Below are 17,687 nucleotides of genomic sequence, written 5' to 3' on the forward strand. Positions count from 1 at the left end.
GGCTGACCTCCCTGGAGTAAGATAAAATTCTGCTTTCCTGACTGCATTTGAACTGAATATTGGCTTTTTTCCTTTTCTGAAACTTGAACTGAAACATTGGTTCTTCCTGGGTCCCCAGGCTGCCAGGCTTCAGACTGGAACTATACAATGGGATCTCCCAGGTCTCCAGCTTGCCCACTCGCCCTGCAGATCTTGAGACTTTCCAGACTCCATAGTCATGTGAGCCAATGCCCTATACTAAATACTAAATCTCTTTATATATGCATGTCCTATTGGTTGTTTCTCTGGAGAATCCTAACTAAAACAGAAGGATATCAAGTGGCTCACAGAATAGCCAGAATAACTAGAAAAAGAACCTTGGAAAATGGGGAGGAACAAAGCCCTTAGAAGGCCAAAACCACAACTGAAATGACACAAAGGAAAAGTCTGGCTAGAGCAATGCTGCCTTTAGCCCTGCTAGTCGTGGCCACCGGACACCCTACTACTTTTGCCACTGTCATAGCTGCTGCTGGATGCTGGCGCTCTCACCACTAGACTGAACTCTCACTTTCCTTGCTTCTTTATTTCCTTTTCTCTATGCTTAAGTTTCCCTGCAGCAACAATCTTGGCCACATGTCCACAACCCTACTTGAGGTTAAATTATTTAAAAAAAAAAAAAAAAGGCTTCTGGCCTTTGAGGCTTTTGAAATAAAAAATAGGTCCTGTTACTATAAAATCATAAAATGTGAGAAGCAAATCATTGCTTTATATTAGCTATGACCTAGAAATACATTGATCTTGCTATACTCATCACAGATCTTTTCATTTATTCAACAATCATATATTAAATATCTTATAATTTCCTCTATGATATTTGCTGAGTTAATCAATAGTTACAGAAACATGACCACAATCTCAAGATTGGCTAAAATTAGCCCCATAAAATATGAAGAGCTCTATAAAATCCTAATGATCTCTATAAAATCCTACAGATGCCTAGGTATCTATAGGCAGCTTTGAAAGCCTGATAAAAAGACTTACCTCCACTGCAAGGCCAAGAATTTGTAGTCATGTAGATCTCCTGTATGAGTTCCTCTTCACAGCAGAGAAAGATTTGGACCCTAGACCCAGATGTTGCATTCCCTCACGAAACGACTGTGAGCAGGTCTCTAAGCCTTGGTTTCTTTACCTGTAAAATGAGAATAATAACAAAGTTATTATTATTAATAGAGCCTTCTATTACTTCCTCACCAAGTTTTTCTGAGGATCATATAGGATAATACATGAGTAGGTCTCAAATGAAAGGTATGCCAAATACATGTAAAATATCAATAGTATATTTATGTAAGTAGTAAGACCCTATTGCAATTGAAAGCCACATCCATTCTAATCACAAGAGCTACTCTCTTAGTTTTGTGCTGCTATAACAAAAATACTTGAGATTGGCTGATTGGTGAAAAACAGGCATTTATTTTCACAGTGCGGGAGGCTAGGAAGTCCAAGATCAAGGTGTTGACAGGTTTGGTCATCTGGTGAGCACTGCTGTCTGTTTCCAAGATGGCACCTGGTGCTGCATCCTTCAAGGCGAGGAATGTGTTGTCCTCACATGGTAGAAGGCAGAAGGGTGAGGGAGCCAAAGCATTAATTATGCCTCTTTTATAAGGGCCTTAATCCCATTCACAAGAGAGGGAACCCTCATTGGCCTAATCACCTCTTAAAGGCCCCTTAACACCATTATAGCGGCCATTATGTTTCAACACTTGAATTTTGGAGGGGACACATGCAGACCACAGCTGCTACTATTTATTTATCTCTTGCCCAGTTCTCTAAACATGCATAGCTCCTCATTCTCTCATTGTGTCTTCTCCTGCCAACTTGACTAAGTAAAGCATCTCTCAGCTTCTGGATCCTCTCCTTTTCTCTTGGCTGGCTGCTTCACATTGGAGAGACTTCAGCTAAACTAGTTGATCTCCCTCCATGGGGGAAGAAGGATTTGTTTGATAGATGACTTTGAGGTAGGAAAGTGACCCTGTTTAGACTGACAAATACTAATAAGTCATTTTTGCCCTATATGTCATGTTGGCTATTTTTTCCTATTACTTGACCAATCTTCCATAGAAAAATAAAATTCTCATTATAATGTATATTACCTATAAACATTATCTTACTTATTGTAAAATCTCAGGTCCTGGAGATTTGATAGGTTTATGTGCTATGGCTGGCTACTTAACACAGAGTATTTTACATGTATTAATTCTAGGCAAATATCCCTTTATGATATTTTAGCAACTCAACCTTTAGTCATAACCAAAGAATTATAAATTTTCCACTTGTGAATACTTCAAAATATGTATTCATTTTAACTCGCTAACATGGTAAAACATGGAAAATGTGATCTATAAAGAATAAACAAAAGTCATGGTGCTCACAACACAATAGAAGCACAGTGGGGAGATTTCTGTTTAAAGGCTCAGCTCAACAGGGAATAGAAAAAAAGAAAACAAATGTCTCTGCCCTGCTAAGAGAAGCCTTGCCTTTGTGTGCTGTTTCCTGGCAGATGAAAAGGCAGAGAAGCTCCAGCTTGTACTGCTCTCTTAGGATTTGAAGGAACAAAAGAAAAGTAAACACTTCTCTGCTTCTAAGAATGACATTTAGGCAAAAATAGTCTATCTTTTCTTTTTGTTTCTTCTCCTTCCTTTATTATTAAACAAAAAAGACTAATGGTAAGGTGAAAATCCTTTTTGAAATTATTTTTAATTTGTGTTAAAAGTTTAGTCGTTTTTTGAAAATTATAGCAGAGCTTATTTTGTTTCCCTCCTTCAAATTGTCTAATGCGATATTCAGTTAATTCTTGAGTAACTTTTGATTCTTTGGTGCTGCAATCAAAATTGAAGACTACCAGTTTATTCAAATGATATATTATTCCAGCCACCATAAGGAGTATCCTCGGTTAATACTGATTGTAAATGATTTCCCTATGCAAACTAACTCCTTCTCTCAAAGCCTCTTTCCTAGGACTTCAACTCATTTTATATGCTATTATGATCTGAGTGTTTGTGATCCCCACCCCCACCCCAAATTTTTATGTTGAAATTCTAACCCACAAGTGATGAGATTAAGAGGTAGAACCTTTGTGAAGTGATTAGATCATGAGAATGGAACCCTCATGGACCAAATTAGTGCCTTTATAAAAAAGGTCCAAGGTAGATCACATGAGGTCAGGAGTTCAAGACCAGCCTGGCCAACATGGTGAAACACTATCTCTACTAAAAATACAAAAATTAGCTGGGCATGATGGTGGGTGTCTGTAATCCCAGCTACTCAGGAGGCTGAGGCAGGAGAATCACTTGAACCTGGGGGTGGAGGTTGCAGTGAGCCAAGATCACACCATTGCACGCCAGCCTGGATGACAAGAGCAAGACACCATCTCAAAAAAAAAAAAAGCCCAAGAGAGTCCCTGGTACTTTCCACAATGTGAGGACACAGTGAGAAGGTGTCATCTATAAACCAGAAGTGGGTCCTCACCAAACACCAAATCTGCCCATGCCTTCACCTTCATCTTGGGCTTTCCAACCTCCAGAACTGTGAGAAATAAAGTTCTACTTTCTATAAGCCACCTACTTGATAGTATTTTGTTACAGTAGCTCAAACAGACCAAGACATATACCCACTTCAATGATATTCCATGATGGTAGCCAATGCTAGCACAGACTTAAGGCTTAATAAAAATATTATCATGTCACAATTCTGACCTCAGTAATAGTACCAGGCTCATGGATCCATCGGTAGGGTAATTTGAGACACTCAAATGGATGGCTAAAGTTATGCTAAAGTGCTCAGTCCCAGTCCACACTGAGACAAGGGCTTCCACTACCACCTCTGTCTCATGAACCCTATTTCAAAGAGCAGTACATGTGCAAGAACCATTTTCTCACTCAATCCAAAAACCATCATCAAAATAATGTCTGGCTAACTGCATTCAACATCTCCATCCTCTAACATAACATGTAAGATGATAATATTTTTATTAGTGTGACATGATAATATTTTTATTAAACCCTAGCATGTTAATACAGGTCCCCCCATTGCTAAAATCCTTTATTTTTGTATCTTCCTGACTTTTGGGGTAAGATACTGAGTTGAATCGTCTAAAGAGAAGAGAATCTTCTTTGACAGTTTTTGCCAAGTAGATCAACAAATGCCTTTGACATTAAAAATACCATAAAGCCTAAACTGGATGCTCTTAACCCCTGGTGTCCTATTCTTACAGATTTTCTTCTAAACCCTCTGGTAATTCCTTTTTAGTATTTTTCTAGGGCTCTTTTTTCTCCCGTTTCTTGTGGGTATTACCAGCCTCTCTTTTAACACTCTAGACTGTGGCTCACAAACCCAAGTGATAACACAGATCTGTAGATAACATGAATAAATGAAGCAGGTGGTAGGAAGGAAAAATTATGTGGCTCTCTTACTCTTTAGTTTTTCCATCTTTGATATAGTAAAGAAACACCTTCTCTTAGAAAAACAACCACCACCACCACAACAGAAAACAAATACAAGCATAATCTTAAATGGCAACTGGTATTCAATGTCAGGGAGATAAGAAGGAGTGGATGTGTCTGTGGAAAACAGGAAGCAGCTGTTTCTCAGCTTCAGCCAACGTCAGCCAATAGGTAATATAACCATTAGCAATTTTTTTTTCCATTTCTCAAGACGATCTGAAATTCAGGCTTTCATTTGAAATCTCCGATGTTTAAAAATTTGCTCGAGGATAACATATCTACATGCCAGAAATAGCATGCCAAAGAGAATACAACTCTATGACAGAAATGGTCAGTGGGTTGCCAGTTCGTGGTTTCTTTACCACAAATTACTAAAGGCAGTGCTTTTCAAACTGCAGAGGACAACCTACTGATGGCTCATGTCACCAGTCTCATGGGTTGCAAGTAGCATTTTTAAATGAAATAGAATGGCATAGAAGAAAACGGAATAGAAAGCAACAGAATTTATCACATTTAATGGGGTAGGAATTGTAAAAGGAGACCTGTGTGTGTGTGTGTCTGTGTGTGTAGTAGGTCTCTGTAAAAAAAAAAAAAAAAAAAAAATCTGCTGACCGTAGTCAATACGTTTGAAAGTCACTGCCTTGGTAACATTATTTTACCCACTTACTGTCAAATGACATTTAAATGCCAATGGTTTTGAAAAGTGTATCTATAGGCTAGATTTTTATCTTGAACTCAGACCCATATTTTCAACTATCTACCAGATATTAGCACTTGGATGTTCTACACATCCCACAAATTGAGTAACAGAATGATTAAAATAATGGGCTTTGTAGCCAGATTTGAATTTGCATTGTGGGATTTCTCAGCCTGTTTTCTCATTCTTAAAGTCGGAATAATTAAAACCTCAAAATAGTGCTGTAAGAATTTATGTCCTTAGAACAGTGCCTGGCTCACACAAAATAAACAAATATCGCTTGAGCACCAACCACGTTCCAGGTGTTGTTCCAGGCACTAGAGATTGATGAGAAAATTCAGCCCCCCCATATGAGACAATGCTGCTTTTCAGCCGATTGAGAAAAAAGTTGAAATCAACAAAACTTCCCCTTCATGTTTTACTGCATACATACAGTAATCCTTTTAAAATGTATTCCATCAGCAACCTTTTCAAATAGCATCTTTGAAGTTTACTGAGTTATGACCACGGAATGACCTTCTTCCTGCTGAGTGTGAGTGAGCCTTCTCTCGCCTCCTGAGTGCCACGAGCTCTGCCCGCCCCAGCTAACCACCAGGCAATTCTCAGAGAGGTCTCAGTTGTACTTGGGTACAAAATAGAACCGCTAATGTTATTGGGTGAAGGAACTTGTGTGCAGCGTTCCCAGGTTCTGGTGAATAAGATGATGTCCTTTGCCCTTGTGAAGTTTGCTGACAGTGACCACATAAACAGATACATACATGATAGCATAATTTCACCTGATACCGTACTGTTGTAAGTATTGTTACAATGATGATGATGATTACGATGATAAAGTAAAACCATAAACACATTATTTCTCCACTCTTTCTCCTACACACCTACCTCCTTCTCATCCTGTATTTCTAGCTGGATGAATCACATCACCTTTCACACTGTTGCCCAAGCCAAAGGCATCTATCTAGTCTATAGGCTCTACTCTATATTTCTGAAATCCATCTACTTTTCACTCTTACTATCATTGTGCTATGCCAGATTCCTACCATCACTTGCCCAAGGTTCTGTGGCAAACTCCTGATTGGCCTTTCTGCTTCCAGATCCATCCCCTCTTAATATATCATTCACATTGAAATCAGACTCCATCTAGAATGGATCTAGCCATGTCTGTTCATTTTCTAACCCTTTAAGGTCTCCCCACTGTCATCTGTAGAAAGTCTAAGCTCCTGATGGATTTACCAGACGCTTCGTGATCTTAGCTTTGTTCAACTCTCAAGCATCGTCGTTCTCAAATTCTGTCTTCTTGTTAATTAGAATGACTTACACAAATTTTTAAAGTTCTCTTTTACTTCCAGGCTTTTATCTAGACCACTCTTCCACCCGGAAATCTTTTTGCTCTCCGTGCTTTTCTTACTTCCAACATTTCCCGCACCCCCCGCCACACACACACACTTCCATCCTTCAGTTAAGTGCACTTTGAAATTGTTTGTTTTCTTGACTCTCTCCTCTTAAGGGGAGATGTCTTTATTGGCGTATTCCCATTAACTAAAGTAAAATGCCTAGGTCCCTGTTATTTGTTTCCTATTACTGCTGTAACAAATTGTCACAAACATAATGGCTTAGAACAATTTAAATTTATCATCTTATGTTCTGCAAACCAGAAGTCTGACAGGTCTCATCAGGTTAACATCAAGATATTGGCTAAAATCAAGGCATCAGCTAAAATCAAGACACCAGCAGGACTGCATTGTTGCATTCTTTTTTGCAGGGTCTAGGTAGGATCTATTTCCTTGCCTTTTCCAACTTCTAGAGATCACGCACATTCCTTGGCTTGAAGCTGCCTTCTTTCTATTTTCAAAACTAGAATAGGCGAGGGAAGTCCTTCCCACTTGGAATCACTCTGACCTCCTCATTTGCCTCTCTCTTCCATTTTTAAGGTCCTTTATAATTGCATATCACCTGGATAGTCCAAAACAATCTCCTTATTTTAAGATCATCTGATTAGCAACCTTAGTTCTATTTGCTGCCTTAATTCCCCCTTGTCATGTAAGGTAATATATTCATAGGCTTCTGGGATTAGGACATGGATGTCTTTGGGAGGCCATTACTCAGACTACCATGGCCCCCATTAATGGCTCATAAATTGATATGCAAATAAGGTGTCCAGTGGATCATTACAGGGGCTGCTGTGGTGAATGGCTGTTATTCTTGCCTGCCTATCACTTATTTTCTTTCTTGTGGCAATGACAACTTCATATTTCCAGAGGAGCTCCTTCTCCCCCAACTTCACACAATCTTAGTGGGTGTATAAGTTAAGGTAAGGCTTAATATCTAGTGCCAAAATTTCAGTTGCCTCAAAAAAAATTTTTTTTAATGATTTCTTGCTCACATAAAGGTCCAATGAGTATTTCTAGTATGGCTATTCTCCTTCGAGTAGTTCAGAGGACTCAAAGACCCTGGTTCCTTCCATCTTGAAACTTCTCCACCACAAAACACAATTGCCAATGTCATCTGGGAATCATCTTCGATTTATTCATCTGGAGACAGAAAAGAGCATGAACTTGTCGGGAAGATTTCTATAGGGCACATCAGGAACTGGCATATATCATTTCTGCTCATATTCTAAGGACTGGATTAATGAGAAAAGAGATTAGAAATGTGGTCTGACAATGCTCAGAAAGACAGGAAATGGATAAGACCATCTAGCTGTTTCTGCCACAGTGAGACTGTTAAACAATAGCATCCAGGACTCCCTTGGCCAAGGGTTGCAGTTATAACCTAAATTCATTCAATCAGAAAATAAACCTTGAAAGACTGTCAGTTAAAATTGTGTTTAATAACAGAAACAAAAAACCACCACAACTTGGCAGCTTAATTGAGTAAGGGATTTTAGGTCTAAAATAATAATTTTGGGGATAGTAGGCCAGGACAGGTATGCCAGCTCACTGATGTGAGCTCACAGAGAGGCAAGCCCCTTCTGTTTTCCTGCACCACCATCTTTACAATGTGGTTGCAGTTCTCATGGTCATAGGTTGGCCATTGCAGCTCCAGGCATCACTTTTACCTTCCAGATAAAAAGAAGTTAGAAAGCATAGGGTCGGGAAATTCTGCTGAAGGCTATAACTGTGTCCCATAGACAACCCTAACTGGGAGACTAGCAAATTAAGTATTTTCATTTCCTAACTTCCAATAGTGAAAGAAGAAAGAAGGAATTGGAATGGGTGCCTATTGAACACCTGTTTGCACAACTGGAATGTTTGGAGCCAATTCATCCCCAGAGCATGTTTAACATTTAACATAATTGGTATCCCTGCATCTAGATGCCCCGAACTATTCGGCTGTTCGGGTTCCTGCTATTTCTTCAGTCTGGCTCTGTTTTTTTTTTTTTTCTGACATGGAGTCTCACTCTGTCACCCAGGCTAGAGCGCAGTGGTGCGATCTTGACACATGGCAACCTCTGCCTCCCAGGTTCAGGCGATTCTCCTGCCTCAGCCTCTAGAGTAGCTGGGATTACAGGCACACACCATCACACTCGGTTAACTTTTGTATTTTTAGTAGAGATAGAGTTTCGCTATGCTGGCCAGACTGGTCTCAAACTCCTGACCTCAAGCAATCGGCCCGCTTTGGCCTCCCAAAGTGCTGGGATTACAGGCGTGAGCCACCACACCCAGCCCAGGCTGGCTCGTAAAGCTTTTCTTTTACTTCTCTGAGCTATTTGATCTTTCTAATAAGTTCAATTTATTTAGTGAAAAGTTAATTTCTGCTTCTTACGACCAACAAATCCTAACTGATACTACCTTATAAATGATCCTGGATTTTTAAAGGTCCAGGAAATACCAAGCTTATGAATACTTCTTTGTTATAGTTCAGGACCCACTGACACTTAGCCCTGTCAATGGAATGTCCCACTAACAATTTGGAATTGAAAATTTAAAAGAATATTTGGCAATCGTTAAAGTATCCAAAAAAATGTTTTTTGGGAACAGGAAATTTTCATCCGATGGAAAATTAAGGTAAACAAATTTCTCTCTCCATTCCAGAGACACATTCTTATTTTTATGAATTGGCTAGTGACTGGAGCTGGTTAAAAAATGGTGCAAACTCTGTGAGTTCACTAGCACTTTGTTAAATGAAATTGATCACTTGTAAAATACAGTAATTGTATTAAACAACTGTCATTAACCATAAGATCCCCTTGATGATGTCTCTTACACAGCTCCACAGGGAGAGCACTAAAAGTACACACATGCACACACACGTACATATACACTAGCTAAAATGTTGCCTGAGTATAAAATAAGACAGAAGAAAACACAGTAGAATAGTAGAGACTCTCCGCAGGAACTACATTTGAAAAAAATAATGATAAATGATATCATGATAAAAATGATATCCTTAATAAAGCTACTAACACTACTTTACATAAATAATGGCCACTTGTAGATACATTTTAGAATCATAGAATCTGCTTTCTAAATTTAGAGATGAGAAAATAAAAAGCCAAAAGAGTATCCACTAGGCCAGACTGCCACTCAGCGAGTTAGCAGGAGCAGCAGGATGCAAATCTAGGCATAAACAGAGTGTGAGTTTGGTGGTATGAAGGAAACACTAGAGCTGAACAAAAAATCATTGAAAAATCACTATTCACCTTACATTGAGGCCAATCTGCAAAATATTTTATCATTTATTAAACAATTTGAGCACTGAATCACAGACTGACTATTTCCGGTGCAAAATATTTAATAATGAGTGTGTCGAGTGTGTGTGTGTGTATGTGTGTACGTGTGTGTTTAAAGACAAGATTATTTATCGTTAGGAATAGGTTATTTTCCATAAAAAGGAAGTTTGGGCATATGATACTGATTAAAAATGTTACTATGGTAGATATAAAATAAAAACAGGAAAATACAATCAGTTTGAAATCATATGAAAGAAAACATGGCATTTTTTGCCTAATCAATGTTTATTTACAAAATACTCTGCAGGTATTCATACGTTTTCTTCTGGAATTTAGAATGTAATTAGTCATACAACATAAACCTAAAGAAAAAAATTACAAGAATAGTAAAAATGCAACTTGTTTAGAATTTTGAAAATTATGTAGAAAAGCGTTTCACACAATTATTCAGCATGAACTAGCTTGTTGTTATCAGTCCACAATAACCAAAAAAGTCAAATGCTTTAATGGAAGGAACATTTCAAGGTAAACTATAGTCAACAGAGATTTTTTAATATCTCAGGCTCAATAGCAAGAGCATATATCCAAAAATCAAGTATTAATGATTTATGTATATCTCTTAACAGTATTGTGGCAATTGAGGGAAAGGAAGGAGGTAATACGAAATGAGGAGATAGCTAGATGATATTTATGGAATGCATATAATTCAGGCATAATTATTTTCATGTTGGTTTTATGAAAACTTATAGGTACATTATAACTAATCATGTTCCAGAAAATGCAAATAAGATAATAGTTGAGAAGGAATAGACATCAAATGCTTCTTTAATAAACCGCAGCCATTTTCACTAAGCAGGGAAAATGCTTTAATTGAATTTCATCTTATTAGAAAGACATCATTTCCTCCAGAGTCATAAAGTATATACAAGGAAGATTAGGAATTGTGCCTGTTGGGGCTATTTTGTAAGCACCACAATCTACTGTGGTGCTACTGTGGCTAGCGTAGGTAGAAAAATGAATTTATTGAAAGATATTAGACAGCTCAGAGAACTGTTGGGTGGGCTGAAGAATAGTCTCAAGATTACCCCCTCAGGAACCATTCCTCAGAACCACACCAAAGAACTGGTCTGAGCAGGAAGTTACCACGGCCACTACCACCCCCACATTAGCGAAAGGAATGAATCATCCCCAATCTGTTTCTTCCTACAGTTCACCTCCATGGTTAAGTCTCACTTCTGCCTGTAACTTGCAAAACCATAGTTACAAATCTGCAGCTTAGCCACAAGGGAGTCTGAGAATGCAGATTTTTTTTTTTCTTTTCAAACTACCCTTGGAAAATGGAGCTCACAATGTGGAGAAGTATCAAATGAATAGAGGGTGTTCAAGGCATGTGGAAAATTTGGTAGGCAAAATTCTAAGATCTTCCACTATCTCAACTCCCCGATGTTATACCCAAGATTAGTTATATGGCAACAGGGATTTTGTAGATGTAATTAAGGGCCCTAAATAGTTTACTTTGAGTTCATCAAAAGGGTGATTATCCTTGGTGGGCTTGACCTAAACAGATGAACCCTTAGAAGAGAATGTGCCCTTTCTGAGAGGAGATTTGAAGCATAACAGAATTTTCCTGCTGGTCTTAAAGACACAAAGTCCACAAGATCGACAGCTGCAGGGAAACAAATTCTGCCAATGACCCCATGAGCTTGGAAGAGGGTCCTAAGCCTCAGATAAGACCCCAGCCCCAGCTGACACCTTAATTTTAGCCTTACAGGACCCTGAACAGAGAACCTAGTTATATTCTACCCAGAATTCCAACCAACAAAGCTATGAGATAATAAGCTAAGTTTTAAGCCACTAAGCTTGTGGTAATGTGTTATGCAGCAATATAAAATTAATCCAGGCAGCTACAAATGACAGGCATCTCTGAGAGGTGTCATGTATCAATGTTGGATAATAAATTATCCATAATCTTGTTAAGCATTTCCAAAAGGCAAAGTAATTATAGTAAAGGTAATTTATATTTTCATAACCATTGCTAACTTCTCTTTAGGTACCATTCAGTGGTTACTCTCTGGTATAAACTGAGGTTTAGAAATAAAAATGAAAACAGTTATTTAACAAATTTTTTGTACTACAATGTATTATCTAAATGTGTGTGTGTGTGTGTTTCCAAGAGCTTATTACTATGGTAAAAATTAAAATATAAGTTTGATTTTATAACACCCATAATAAAGATATCTATCAGGAAGGATGGCTATAAGAAAAAGAAGGAAAATAAGCAAGTTAATAAGGAGGCAAACCAACTTTCTAATTGAGGAACAACTTATCACATGGTTTCATGCAGCTTACATTCTGACTAATTGATCATAATTTTATCAACCATGAGGTTAACAAGTAAAATATTTCTGGAATAGAAATAGACATGCTCTTTCTCATCTCCCACAGCAGTTTGTTTAATGACATCTAAGAAAACAGCACAGTTCTAAAAAAAAAAAAATTACAGTCCATTTTAAAAAATTAGTTGAAATTACTTAGGTAAGGCTGTCTCATTTTAGAAAAAAAACTAACTACATAGTTTTGATATCAAATTGGTTTAAAGCCCAAGACAAAACAAAGCAAATATAAAATGAACAAAGCCTCAAAAGAAGTTATAGGAGATCTATGGGAAAATCTATACTTCCTCGCTCAAATTTGAAGCTTGAATGTCCTATCAACCTGACATTTAATGACTTCTTTTGAGAACAGAATAATAATTTGTGACTCTTATTGCTAAGCAAGACATGCTAAAGATTACTGCATCTTGAGATGTAAGAATTTCTGTATATTCAATCTCAGGAGACTCTATTAACTCCACCATCCAAGATTAGCAACTAATTGCCACTAGTGACATGTGGCTATTGAGCCCTTGAAGGTTGGCTAGTCCAAATTGAGACTGGCTGTGAGAATAAAATACACACAGATTTTGAATATTTAATTTGGAGGGGAAAAACTCATTAATAAGTTTTATATTGATTATATGCTGAAATAATATAAATTATATTATTTTTACATGATAGTTAAAATACATTAACAACATAATTCATCTGTTTTCTAACTTTTTAAAAAATACGGTACCATGAAAATTTTAAACTTTACACATTACATGTCTATTGGATAACACTGTTCTGTAATATATGAAAATTCCACAGTTTTGTTTTAGAGATTCCATCATCACTTATGGAATCATGTCTTAGCTATTTAAAGAACATCCCTTTGGCCGGGCGCAGTGGCTCATGCCTGTAATCCCAGCACTTTGGGAGGTCGAGGTGGGTGGATCATTTGAGATAAGGAGTTCGAGACTAGCCTGGCCAACACGGGGAAACCCCGTCTCTACTGAAAATACAAAAATTAGCCTGGCATGGTGGTGGGTACCTGTAATCCCAGCTACTCAGGAGACTGAGGCAGGAGAATCGCTTGAACCCAGGAGGCAGAGATTGCAGTGAGCTGAGACCGCACCACTGCACTCCAGCCTGGGCAACAGAGCAAGACTCTGTCTCAAAAAACTAAAAATAAATAATAAAGTATATTCCTTTGTTGAAGGGTCTAAGACTGTGCCCTTGTCTACACATGGGCTAATACAATTATTCCTGCAGAGGATCTGGTGGTTTTTATTATCAGCCACAACATTGTTCTCAGAGCTCTGGGATGGTGTGGAAATGGCAAAGACTCTCCCTCCAGGGGCTATAGTAGATGCCCCAGATATTCTTGCAGAGGCTAAACTGAAAGCTATGGTAGTCCTTTTAGTTTATGTGTCCCAACATGAATCAAAATACCATCTCAGGGCCCAGTATGGTTTCAACACATAGTTTCCCATCTTCAGATACAAAACTGATAACAATGATACAAGAATTATTTTTAATAGGGAATTTAATGTTTAACCATTTGACTCCTTTCTCTCTTTGGTATCCAGAAATTTTTATTTCATGGCATTTAATACAATCAACTTTGGGTCAGGCCCAAAGAAAAAAGTCATTCATAATTTGGGGGAGATCCCCAAATACAAGGACATAGTGTTTGAAATTAAAGACCCAGAGAGGGTTGACACCCAGGCATGGGCACAAAATCGAGAAACAGTGGCAGATAACAGTTTAAAAATACCAGTGTTTAGTTTATATGATAATTTATATTATGAATAATGGGAAAGCCCGAGCAGGCTGTCATAGATTGCAGTCTCTCCCTGTTGCTCTTGTGGAATTTTCTTCCCAAAGAGGCATAAGATGCCTTCACTCTACACTAATGTAGATTATCCCACAGGCTAGAACACCCATTTGCCATTTCTCACCTCTATGCAAGATTCCCTGATTTTCTTGATCCCAGTGGTAACCTGGGCAAGGTCTTTGGTAGGATCAAGAGGAGCAGCAAAGAGAGGAAGCTGAAAAGGGAGAGAGAAAGTTACTGCTGAAAAAGAAACACTTGAGCTGTCACTATTGAAATTCATTTTTCTGTTTCTTCTTTGTGTGAAAAAAGCAGGAAGACTGAGAAAAGAAGATATTTTTGTGACTTATGTAATAAAATAATTTCCCAATCAGGCTCTCACACTCCTCAACCCATCAGATATATGCCTTTCAGGTGTTTACCCAGGAGAAAAACGGAAGGAAAAAGAGAGAGACAACCAAATTATGACCAAAGCTTACTTCAGTCTTTGATATTTTGATTTAGTTCTTTTAATGTAGCATTTTATTTTTACTCTGCTTTTTTTTAAAGACCTTTGAACAGGAAAACAGGTTACTATCTTAGATTTTTAATGCTGATTGCAAACATAGCTATTTGGAACAAAAAGTCATGCATAACTGAAATGGGCATTTGTTATACTTACCATTCTGCCTTGATATTCACCTTTTGTCAACAATATTCTGATTTCCATTTGGGTAAGCCACCCCTCATCCATTCTCAATCTCTGTGGTTTAGATGGGACTGAGCATACCCCAAACTCCCAGGACTGGGCATATAATTAAATATTGCCAGTCTTGCTGCTTCAGAGACAAGCATGTTCAGAGCCAATGAGAATGAAAATTGATATTTTTTTTCCTAATTGTTGGGAAACTTTATTTTCTACCAGAGTTGTTGAGGTTAGATGAATGTCTAAAACCGTCTTCCACCTATTAGAAATGAACTTAACTAAGAATGGGGCCAATTGGTCTAACAGATACACTGACAGCCCCTTGAGGCACCGAATTCATTCCAAAACCACTTTTACCTCTGGTGATTTTAGGAATGTGAATCCATAAATCACCTGGACCAGTCAGGGTTCAACTTTTTATCATTTGCAGTTGAAAACATCCCAACAGATTCAATTATTAAGACATCTATAGTGATCTTTCTGCAGTACATTCAAGTCATCACCAAAGGATCTAGGAAGAAAAGCTCTTCTAAGTGCTGCTATTGTAAATCCACATGCCCAAATTATATGAATATTTGGAAAAGAAAGTAAAGTCCCCAGGCATTTAGAATAAAATCTAACCATAAAGCAAAATGTGTCCAATTTTGCTCCTTTAGCTATTAGAATGCCAGAGCATTAGAATGCCAGAGATTATTGAATGCCCCAAATAAATGGATTCAATACATTGTTATTCAAGAAACTCCAGACATTTATATTAGGGGCTTTCAACTTGTTAAGCCATGAGGTACTTTATTCAAAATAAATTTGTATGAAAGCCTAACGTTTGAAAACAGATAAAAATAGGATTTTTGGCATGGGTAGACACAGGTGGTGGGCATCAAACCCTGCCCAATGTTCTTTTCTTAGAAGCCTCACCCCCCTTCCCCAAGATCTCCCTGGACACTAGCTCCACAGGTAACAGTGTAAAATAAACAGATCTAAATAGTCCTAACTGATTGACCATTTGTAGTTCCATCATAAACACATTACAACATTTCAGATCTAATGGCTTTCTAAAGAGCTTCTGTGCTCGTCCCCCAAACCAGCAATCTACTGTCAGCTTCAAGCCCCAAAGAATTTAGGGTACATCTAAAATAAAATCTAGTGAAAGAGCTCTTAATAAAAATTAAAATATGATTATATTCAGAATTGTGAATGCTGGAGATGCTATGTAAGTATCTCTTATGATAGATTTTTATTATGGTATTTTTTGGAAATTCAAGATGGAATACCAAATGCAATATGCCAGAAGTTGCTAGGAAAAAAAAATAAGCCAGAAGTCTTTTGAAACTTTTTGCAAGCCTTAGCTTTAAGTATCAGGGAGATTATGAATTAGAGAATTCAAAGTGAGAATAATAAGGAAACTTTCATATTATAACAGGAACATGGAGCCAATGTTTAATTAACCACCCCTAAAGGAGGAAAAGAGACAACTTAAATAAAGCAAAAGAAAAATCTCAAATCACTTGCATTTGACTTTAGAATACTCTCTGACACAAATTCTCCACAAGCAATCTGGCTCCATCCTATCTCATTAGCCTGGGAACAGCTTGGGAGAGTAAAGGTGAGGCGTTGAGGTCATTATAGAAGGCCATTAGTGGGTAAATAGAGAGTTGACCATTTGCATTGAGGTTAATTCTTATAGAGCGGAGGGCTTAGATAGCTATGTTTATTTTCCATATCTCTCTTCCCAGCTTCATATAACCCAGTCAATATCTCCCTCCCCCACTGCAATCTCTTTCCTTTATGTCATTTTCACTTGTGGTGCCCTTGTCACCACCCCCTCTTTTCCCACTGAGTTATTTTAGCTGTGAGAATCAGAGTAGCCAGCATGGTCAGAGCAGTTAAAGAAGGATGAATGACCCTATTTATGCCAAATTAAAGAAAGCCTCCAGAAGTGCTTCCAGAGAGTACATACTCCTCGCATTGTCTGTTACCCTAACGATTCTCTCTTGACTGCATGGACCTTCAACCAACTAGCCTGCATAATTTTTTCTCCCCCTGCCTCCTAGCACTAAAATATTTGCTAATACATAGGAAATAGAATCATAGCAGTAAATGTTAGATAATGTGTAGACAGTAAAAAGGAAAGTAACATGAAATTAACATCCATTGATTCACAATATGGGCTTCTATTAATCAAAAACTTTATCTAATAATAAAAAGTTTTTGCATTATTTCTAACTCTTTGGTCTACTTACACAAATGTGAACTTTTAAATGCCCCAAAATCAAGTGAAAATTTTGCTTATTAAGCAAGTTCAGCATCATTTGTACACATTTCTTGAACAGATGGTTAATAACAGTTAATTATCACTTAATATTTACTACAACACCAGAATATACAGAATACAAAGGGAATATATAAATATTATCTATTATATATATAATATTTATATATATATTTATATATATTTTATATATATATATATATATATAAAGGGAACATCCACTCCAAGGAACAAAAATAAGCCTATGCAAAGCAGAGAATGGCACAAAGCTTTCAGTTCAACATTCAATCAATAGTACTAATTGAGCATCTACTATAAGCTATTCATTGCACTAAGCACTGAGATCTTGCACAACAGGAACAAAGATCTCTGTGTGAGGCATATGAGGCTATAATTCCTTGGTAGTCCAGCCTTGGAATTGTGTTGCATTTAAATCAATAGAATTTGTGATCTTTTCTTCTATAGCTCACAGAAATTTGTGACTGATCTTGGGAAATTTTCATCAAGCTTCTTGGTTCTTTGCTATATTCAGGCCCCCCGAACCTTCTAGGAGTATCTCACATTTTGCCCCAATAGAACCCTTTCTCATTTCTCTAGCTCTATTCCTAATATCTTGGCTCTTGATTGCCTTCTCCTCCATTCCACACAGCCTATCACAACAGGCTTCACTTGCTGAAAATTTTTACCCTGTT

The sequence above is a fragment of the Hylobates moloch genome, unplaced genomic scaffold (assembly GCF_009828535.3).
Source record: "Hylobates moloch isolate HMO894 unplaced genomic scaffold, HMol_V3 SCAFFOLD_12, whole genome shotgun sequence".
Classification (NCBI taxonomy): Eukaryota; Metazoa; Chordata; class Mammalia; order Primates; family Hylobatidae; genus Hylobates; species Hylobates moloch.